At 37.2% G+C, this 9,568-nt stretch overlaps 1 pseudogene; it reads left to right on the top strand.

The window, feature by feature from the left end:
• Nucleotides 1–766: 766 nt before the first annotated feature.
• The window catches only part of LOC120860188, a 105,351-nt pseudogene continuing 96,549 nt past the window's right edge, over nt 767–9,568 (top strand).

Raw genomic sequence — 9,568 nt, 5'->3', positions numbered from 1 at the left:
TGCCAGTCCAGGTTCAATGCAGGCTACAGGATGCTTGGGGCTGGTGCACTGGGATGACCCAGAGGGATGGTACATGGAGGGAGGGGGGAGGGTCATTCAGGATGGGGAACATATGTCCATCTGTGGCAGATTCATGCTGATGTATGGTAAAACCAATACAATATTGTAATTAGCCTCCAATTAAAATTAAAAAATTTATATTTTAAAAAATAAAATAAAATCACTCAAAAAAATATTTTTTGCCCACTCCTGGACAAAATTCTAATTCAGATACATACCCTCCTACAGTCATAGCAGCACTATTCACAATAGCCAAGACACAGACAAAACTTAAATGAACTTTGACAGATGAATGGATAAAGATGATGTGGTACATACGCACAGTGGAATACAACTCAGTCATAAAAGTGAATGAAATAATGCCAATTGAAGCAACCTGTATGGACCTAGAGATTATCATACAGACTGAAATAGTCAGAGAGACAAATACCATATAACACTTACATGTGGAATCTAAAATATGACACAAATAACTTATCTATGAAACAGACTTGCAGAAACAGAGAATAGACTTGTGGTTATGAGGGGTTGGGGCAGGAGAGGGGTATATTGGGAATTTTGGATTGCAAAGTACTATATATAGATCCAAAGTACTATATATAGAATGGATAAACGATGATGTCCTACTATATAGCACAGGGAACTCTATTGAATATTCTGTGATAAAACATAATGGAAAATAATATGAGCTCTACCAGCAGCTTCCAATGGGCAGGATGTCTCACAGGAAGTTCTCTGCTCCCAGGCACAAGTCCCTGGGCTTCCTGCCTCAGAAGCACAGTAGCTGGCACCACAGGAATGTGAGGAGCTTCCCCAAGGATGGCTCTTCCAAGACCCTGCACCTCACCGCCTTCCTTGGCTACAAGGCGGGCATGACCCACACTGAGAGAGAGGTTGATAGGCCAGGGTCCAAGGTGAACAAGAAGGAAGCTGTGGAGACTGTGACCATGGTGAAGACTCCACCATGTTGACTGGGGCATCGTAGGCTATGTGGAAACACCCCAAGGCCTCTGGACCCTTAAGACCATCTTTGCTGAGCATATCAGCAATGAGTGCAAAAGGAGCTTCTATAAGAATTGGCATAAATCTAAGAAGGCCTTCACCAAATACTACAAGAAGTGGCAGGACATAGACGGCAAGAAGCAACTTGAAAGGGACTTCAGTAGCAAGAAGAAATACTTCCAGGTCATCCATGTCATCGCCCTCACCCAGATGCTCCTTCTTCCTCTGTGCCAGAAGAAGGCCCACCTCATGGAGATTCAGGTGAATGGAGGCACTGTGGCTGAAAAACTGGACTGGGCCCATGAGAGGCTAGAGCCCATACATGAACAATGGAAAAACCATAGCCTTGACTAGACGGACCTTAGTCGGCAAAGTAATGTCTCTGCTTTTGAATATGCTATCTAGGTTGGTCATAACTTTTCTTCCAAGGAGTAAGCGTCTTTTAATTTCATGGCTGCAATCACCATCTGCAGTGATTTTGGAGCCCAAAAAAATATAGTCTGGCACTGTTTCCACTGTTTCCCTATCTATTTCCCATTACAATTCTACAAACAGTCCCTCTCAAGGGATTCTACTGATTTTGGGGGGATGTGGTCCTGAACATAAATAGTGATTGTATCACCAACATCTACTGTATGTACACATGAAGTGTCAGTTAGCTCTTAATTAGGGAGTGGAGCTGGAATATGACACTTGGATGACAGAAGATACAATTTTAGTTCTGGCACTTTTCTTGACTTACTGTTTGATCTAGAATTAGTCATTCAACCTCCCTGGGCTACAATTTCTCAAGGGTAAATTAATTAAATTGTTGGGACATGAGATTGATAAAGCTTTTTTCCAAATGATTATATGGAGATTTTATAATAATAAGGTATTTACTTAAAAATAATTGATGTGACCTTATTCAACTTAGTAATGAAACCAATTCCACTGTTATTAAAAATATGGAAGAAAATGTATATGGACTTGAGTCGGATTTTTAATAAAAGATCAGCTTGGTTCTGAAGCAAAAAAAAAAAAATCAGGATTTGCATGATAAGGGAGCATATAAGTAATAACAAAAAAGCAATTGTTCACATGTTTACATTTTGAGTTAGTGTATTTTTTTCATTGAAAAATTTCCTCTATAGGAAAAATTAAAAAATGCTACAATGATATAATAAATAAATGAACTCTCATAAAATTATAATGTAAGACAGGGAAGGGGCTTTCTCTTGATTTGTTAAAACTATAATCACTTGGAAGAGACATGTAAGTATTATGCTGATTTAATCAATAGGATTGACTACATACTCTGATTCAGTCTCAAAACACTAGGTGTGGCCAGAGCAGAGGTTGAAAATTACTGAATGCTCTGATACTCTGGCCCATCACTGTTGGGCGAATAAGCACCAACTAACAAAAAGAAAAGGAAGATCATGGCATCTGGTCCCATCACTTCATGGGAAATAGATGGGGAAACAGTGGAAACAGTGTCAGACTTTATTTTGGGGGGCTCCAAAATCACTGCAGATGGTGACTGCAGCCATGAAATTAAAAGATGCTTTCTCCTTGGAAGGAAAGTTATGACCAACCTAGATAGCACATTCAAAAGCAGAGACGTTACTTTGCCAACAAAGGTCCGTCTAGTCAAGGCTATCGTTTTCCCAATGGTCATGTATGGATGTGAGAATTGGACCGTGAAGAAGGCTGAGTGCCGAAGAATTGATGCTTTTGAACTGTGGTGTTGGAGAAGACTCTTGAGAGTCCCTTGGACTGCAGGGAGATCCAACCAGTCCATTCTGAAGGAGATCAGCCCTGAGATTTCTTTGGAAGGAATGATGCTAAAGCTGAAACTCCAGTACTTTGGCCACCTCATGTGAAGAGTTGATTCATTGGAAAAGATTCTGATGCTGGGAAGGATTGGGGGCAGGAGGAAAAGGGGACGATGGAAGATGAGATGGCTAGATGGCATCACCAACTCTATGGATGTGAGTGTGAGTGATCTCCGGAAGTTGATGATGGACAGGGAGGCCTTGCGTGCTGCAATTCACAGGGTCGCAAAGAGTCGGACAGGACTGAGCAACTGAACTGAACAAAAAGTAATGGAGAAGGCAATGGCACCCCACTCCAATACTTTTGCCTGGAAAATCCCATGGACAGAGGAGCATGGTTGGCTGCAGTCTATGGGGTCGCTAAGAGTCAGACACGACTGAGCGACTTCACTTTAACTTTTCACTTCCATGCATTGGAGAAGGAAATGGCAACCCACTGCAGTGTCTTGCCTGGAGAATCCCAGGGACGGGGGAGCCTGGTGGGCTGCCCGTCTATGGGGTCTCACAGAGTCAGACACGACTGAAGCGACTTAGCTGCAGCAACAAAAAGTAATGTAACTAGGAACCATTGGATATTAGATGCATTATAAATATCCAGATTGTATATGTTTTCTGTACTGTTTTTAGTACTGGTAAATGTGTGTAGGTGAACTAGAAGACAAAAGAAAACATGTGATCATGACCAACAGGGATAATAGAGCACTGTCTTGGGATTCTCTGTATTCTGGCATATCTTCTTCTGTGGATCAATTTAAGTAATATTGTCTCATATATCAGCAAAAAAAATAAAAGAGGTTATTGGAGTCTCCAGGCATGTACAAGGAATTAGTTTTTAGTTTATATCAACCACAACAAATTTTATCAAAGCATTCAAGCTTTCCAGTGACACCATCATACCTATAGGACTAAGTCCTGGAATATACAATATTTTTTAAAAGGGGCTTGATTATCATTATGTTCTTTGAGACATAGCCAGCAAATGACATTTAGAAAAGAATCATGCCTTCCTAAAACCCCCACAAATCACAAAATGCTTTCATAGACTTTATGGACTAGGAAAGAACCAAGCGAAACAGGTAACAGTATCCCAGGATTTTCAAAGGAAAAACAAAGGTCAAATACACTGCAAATTATACATCATTTAACTTTACAGTAGAGCGTTCAACCAAAGTATTTTGTTTCTAAATTAAAATATGTAAATATTTTCTTCAATTTTCACTATAAAAGTAAAAGTCATTGACTCCTACAAAACTTTGTGATAATACAAAAATATCTGAGGTATAAGCCCAGTAAATTCATTTATTTGTTAGGAAATTTATTATGGATTTATTTGGAAAAAAAATAGCTTCAGATGTGATAATAAAACAATTATCTAGAATATACAAAATTTTCCGTTAAAGTATAAAAATATCTAGCTCACAAATCTAATGCAAGATAGACATCTTAAAGACCAAAACGTCTGTGTCTATCATCAAAGTGTTTCTTTGAAAGGAGATGTGATCTACTATAATTGTATCCCTCTCTGTACAACTGTACACTACAAATACATTGTTGCTTTGGTTGAAAGATAAAGATTCAGTTGCTAGGAAAAACTTTCAGACTTGTTAAAAATGGTTCATTTTAATTGATGATATCTTTATTTCTTCTTTGCTGTAGGCCATATGTTACAACAGAAAGAATTTTTATTTGAGACAAAAAGATCTGGAGCTGACTTTCTACTCATGCATCTACCATCTGTATGATATTAAGCCACTGTGATGGACTTCTCTATGGTCAATCAGCAATGTCATAGACCTCCTTCATCACTGCCCTTTGCCAGATTCCTCTGAGCTCTGCCTGCCTGCCAAGATCTCTCATCTTCTTTGCTTGATCCATCATTAATTTTCTCCTCTGAACATGTGCATGTGTATAATCCTGAGTTATGGCCATTCCCAACCAGACTGATGCCAATTAATCTTCAAGTGACCTTGCTGCAGGGATAGAAAATCTAGACCCTGATCATCAGTCTGGGTACCTTGACCATTATTCTGCCAATTCTTTCTGCCAGACTTGAACATTATTCCTCTTCTAGGTCCTCATTCTGATTTTTCTTCCCTCTTTCCCTCAGTGAACATGGATTACAGACAGACTCATGTTTCGGCTCTTGGCTCTCAGTCTTGGCATCTCCTATGGTGTTCTGTTACATCATGATCAGGCAATGGCTCAAAAATCACACTTCAGAACCCTTATCTATTTTTAATAAGGAGATCTTCAACAGATTCAATCCTTTCTCTTTGAAATTTTCAAATTTCTGTTAAAGAAAATAACTTCATATACCTTTCAATGAACAAAATATAGATTTCAGGAATATATAAATGAGTTTGCTTTAATATCTACACTATTAGTCTCTCTCACACAAATGTTCTGAATATTCTGTTTGTCCTCTTAGGTATATTTTCCACAATCCTCCACCTTATGCCTTGCCCCAGAAGACTGAATTTACCATCAGGCTATCTGGCTCTCTAGCTTTCGTTTGGCTTGACCAATGGAAGGCTATACTGGCAGGAAACCAGTGTGAGATGTAGAGAGAGGCTGAGCTACTTGTGCCCCAATCCCCACAATGCAGAGGGTAGACAGAGGCTGTGTCCTCTAGTTGGGAAGCCCCTTTCTTTCAACAGCAGCTCTAAGTAGGTCATGTAAACCTCTCTGTCTCCTTTCTCCTCCTCACTGTTACCAGCCCGTTCTCCTCTCCCTTAGTCCTACCCACACACACACGTTAATAAATAGCATAATCATAAAATCCTTCTTACTCCTTTTTGTATGTCACCTGCTTTTAATAGAATCTTGACTGATACAGTTTCCCCATACCAAGTTTAACAGAGTTGTATCCACTGCAGGTGTTTAGCTCTCTTTTGAGAAATAATTGGTCCCTGAACGTAAAGGGAAGAAGGAACTGGCAGAAATAGTTTACAACCCTTCCATCAGTATTTTAAAATGCAATTTCTCAGTCATACTCTATAGATATATAAAGATATATAAAGCAGTCAAATTTAATGGAACATTTTATATACTTTAATAATGTTTAAGGTTTAATTCTATAAAGGAATATTTGAGGTAAAAAAAGACATTAGTGATATTTATCCTTTCTTATTCAGTTTATTTCATACTCAGATTTTTAAAAATCTTTTTCAAGTCTGAAAAATTCCCTGCTTAAAAATAAGGTCTATAATTATGATATTGAGAGTCTAATTATTTTAGTTTTCCCTTTCCCTCTAGCCCCCTTTGAAGCTGCATCATTAAATGATCATTTGCACATTTTTTTCCTTATACCACTGATGAATAGTACATGGAAATTCTGAATAATCAGTCAAGCAGTCATGTTAGGTTTTCAGAGAAGACATTCTGGCCTTTGCTTGGGTAATTGAAAAAGAGGACAATTTTTTTTTTTTCCCCTGGATACTTCAGTGATCATCTAACGAATTGTTCCTACTATCTAGTCCCACATTTCAGCTTCAGATATATTTGTTTCACTTCATCACATAACTTGTAAGATCAGTAGCATTTGCTTTAGTAATTATATATCAGCAAACATTTTCAGCTTTCTTGAAAGGTGTTCTGATAGACTTCTAAGCCATGATAATTCAAGATATTGCTGGATGACTGTTGTAGCAGAGGCAATAACATTTCTCTACGACTGATTTTCTCTTCTGAGTGCATCACTAGCCCACATTTTTTCAGGTTATGCTCAGTTACAGTAATTTGACAAGATTCTAGCTCACTCTGAGAAAAAAAATGATGGGTGCCATTCTTAAACCTGCTCTAAGAAAAACTCAACCCATAAAGTCATCACATTGTTTTCTTCTTTTGGCTGAATAATATGGAGATAACAAACAAGAGTGACCATGAAAATCACGTGTCATAGAAAATAGAGACACATCAGTACAGGCTGCTGAACTGCATGGAACAGCATCCCTGACTGACTGCCTGCCTGCCTTTTAGAATTTGCCTTTTATTGTAACTGAGCAAGAAATACACTTCTCTTTTGTTTGAGCCAATATAACTTTTAGGTGTAATTTTTTTTTTACAAAGAATAACTTACCCAACACTAACAATGTGACCAAATAATTCTTTCTCAAGATGATTGAAAATAGTTTTTGTCTAGTGAATTTTTTGGATACTATATTTTCCTCTAGATGCTACTAATGTCTTTTCTTTTACATGGAAGCTTTCAAAAAATGTTTCAAACACACATTTAAAAAATCACTTGAGAGCACAATTAGATTCATCCATTCTAGTTGATTCTTAGCCTGAACAAAAACAGATATATTCTGTGACTCAGATCTTGTAAAGTAGACTGATATTAATCAAATAATGGCAGGAAAAAATAGTTACAAATATAACTATTTTGAAGGAAAGAGTAATATGAAACACCTGGCTTGGTATGGTAGCAGGACAGTCTTTGATAAAGTAAATGAAATCAGTACAAGGAGTAGGATTACACCAGGTAAACAAAAGCAGAGACTGCATCCCAAACAGTAGAAATAGTATATGCACAGAATATGTGGATGGAGTGAGGAAACAGAACAATGCCTTGGTAAAAAGCCACTGTGCCTGGAGCACACAGCCAGCTATGGGGTTTGAGATAAGCCCAGAGAAACTGATGACAGCCAGAGTATGCAAGACTTCACTGGTCATATTCTTCTTTCCCATTCACTTTGTAAGTCACTGTGACCTGGCTTCCACGTATTTGGAAAAATGACTTTGTCACTGTACCTATCAGTTATCGCCACTGATTCACTGATTTCCATTATTACCAAACACTCCCTCTATTATTGAACACTGCTTCCTCTTCTGTTGGAAACATCAGTGCCCTACTCTCTTCATTCATCTCTAAAATTATGGCAGATTGTAATTTCCAGAACTTGCCTCAACAATAATTCCAGTGCATGCTGTTCTAGAACCTTGCCACTACCATATCAAGCAGTGAGCCTATTTCTTCTTTACTTGCAATAAGGTGAGCTGTTTGGCTACCTCGACATGCAGAATGTAGAAAAAGAATGCTACTTCACTTCCAAGGTTAGTTCATAAAAAGCAGACAATTTCCATCTGGTTTTCTCTCTTGAGATGATCACCTTGCATCCAGCCATTATGTTGTTAGGAAGCCAAGTTCACATGAAGAAACCACATTTAGGTATTCCAGCCAAAACTGAAGCTAAGATTTCAGCCAGCAGTCATCACCAACCACCAGATATGAGTGAGCAAGCCTATAGATGATTCCAGGCTTTAGATTTCATGTTGCTGTAGTTGATGAGTGAAACAAAGACAAGCTGTCGTTGCTGAGCCCTGTCCAAATTTCCAATTTATGAGTTAAAGAAATGTTGTCATTGCTTTATTTTTCCAATCTTTGGAGAAGTTTGCCACACAACAATAGGTAATCAGAGCAAATATTTTGATTCCTTCTCATTTTTCTTTATTAAGTCATTTTCTTTAGTATAATAGTTTAATAAACCATGTTCTCCAAATTAGCCTTCCTTGGTGCAAATCATCACTCTATCACTTTCTACCTATGCAAGAGTACAAATTACTATACCTCATTTACTCATCTGCAAAATTGGTAAAACAATGGCAAATATCCCATGGTGTTATAGCAGGGATTAAATAATATAATTCATGTAGAGCATTTATTACAGTACCTGCCACATAATAAGTGCTCAATTAAAGTGTTATTTTTACTTCAACTCTGAAACTTTGCAGTTTCCCAACATTTTAACCTTAATTCTGCTATCTTATTTGATGTGTTCTTCCCCAATTCTTAACTATTCCCACTGCTTCAATTATCAAAGTGACATTTTCCTTTTTTTGACTTAAGTAGGTTTTTAGGGCACATTAAAACCAATTGCATTTTATAATTTTTCAAAGTTGTCTAGTATGATACAATATTTACTCTTTCCTTCTTCAGTATATGTTATTAATATAGAATTAAGAAAAAGAACCAGGATGTGCTGAGAATTTAAAATAAAAAGTATGAGTCACCTTACAGCTAGATGGCTTCTTAGAACCCAAGAAAACTGGAAGTAAGGGAAAATAACACTATTTGCTTAGGGAAAAAAATTTTGTTTCAAGCAAAGCAAATCTTGAGGAGGTATAAGGACAAAAATATAATTACCTTTATTTGGAATGGTTAAAAAAGTCATTTTAAGTTCTGCTTGTTTTTAAATTCTCATTGATTGTGGTATTTGCTTCTGGTTTTACCCACTAAACACCTTGTATATTTATCTGAAAATAAACATTTCTCATTAATAATTTGAAATTATGTTCTAAAACCAACCCAACATTGTAAAGCAATTATTCTCCCATTAAAAATAAGTTAATAAAAAATAAAAGTAAATGTTTTTTTAAAAAAAATTCATCCTTTAAATCAGTGTTCTGAGCAGAAGTAACATACTAGTGACCATCAATAACCTGACAGGGTTGGCATGCCAAAAGTGATTATTAATAGCAAAGTGAATCTTCCAGAAGAGTAATCCATAAGAATTCTTTCTAACATTTCCCATACTTCACCTTGTCAAATGTGTTTTGTGCATATCTTTCTGGTTCAAGGCTAATGATGGGTAACATATAACACTCACTATGTGTCAGGAAGGGTTCTAAGCTATATAGCAGATTTAACTGCCATGGATTTCAAAACAACACATTGGTACCATTATCAT

Source organism: Oryx dammah, unplaced genomic scaffold (genome assembly GCF_014754425.2).
Source record: "Oryx dammah isolate SB20612 unplaced genomic scaffold, SCBI_Odam_1.1 HiC_scaffold_11050, whole genome shotgun sequence".
Classification (NCBI taxonomy): Eukaryota; Metazoa; Chordata; class Mammalia; order Artiodactyla; family Bovidae; genus Oryx; species Oryx dammah.
This window is presented reverse-complemented; position numbering and strand designations above follow the sequence as displayed.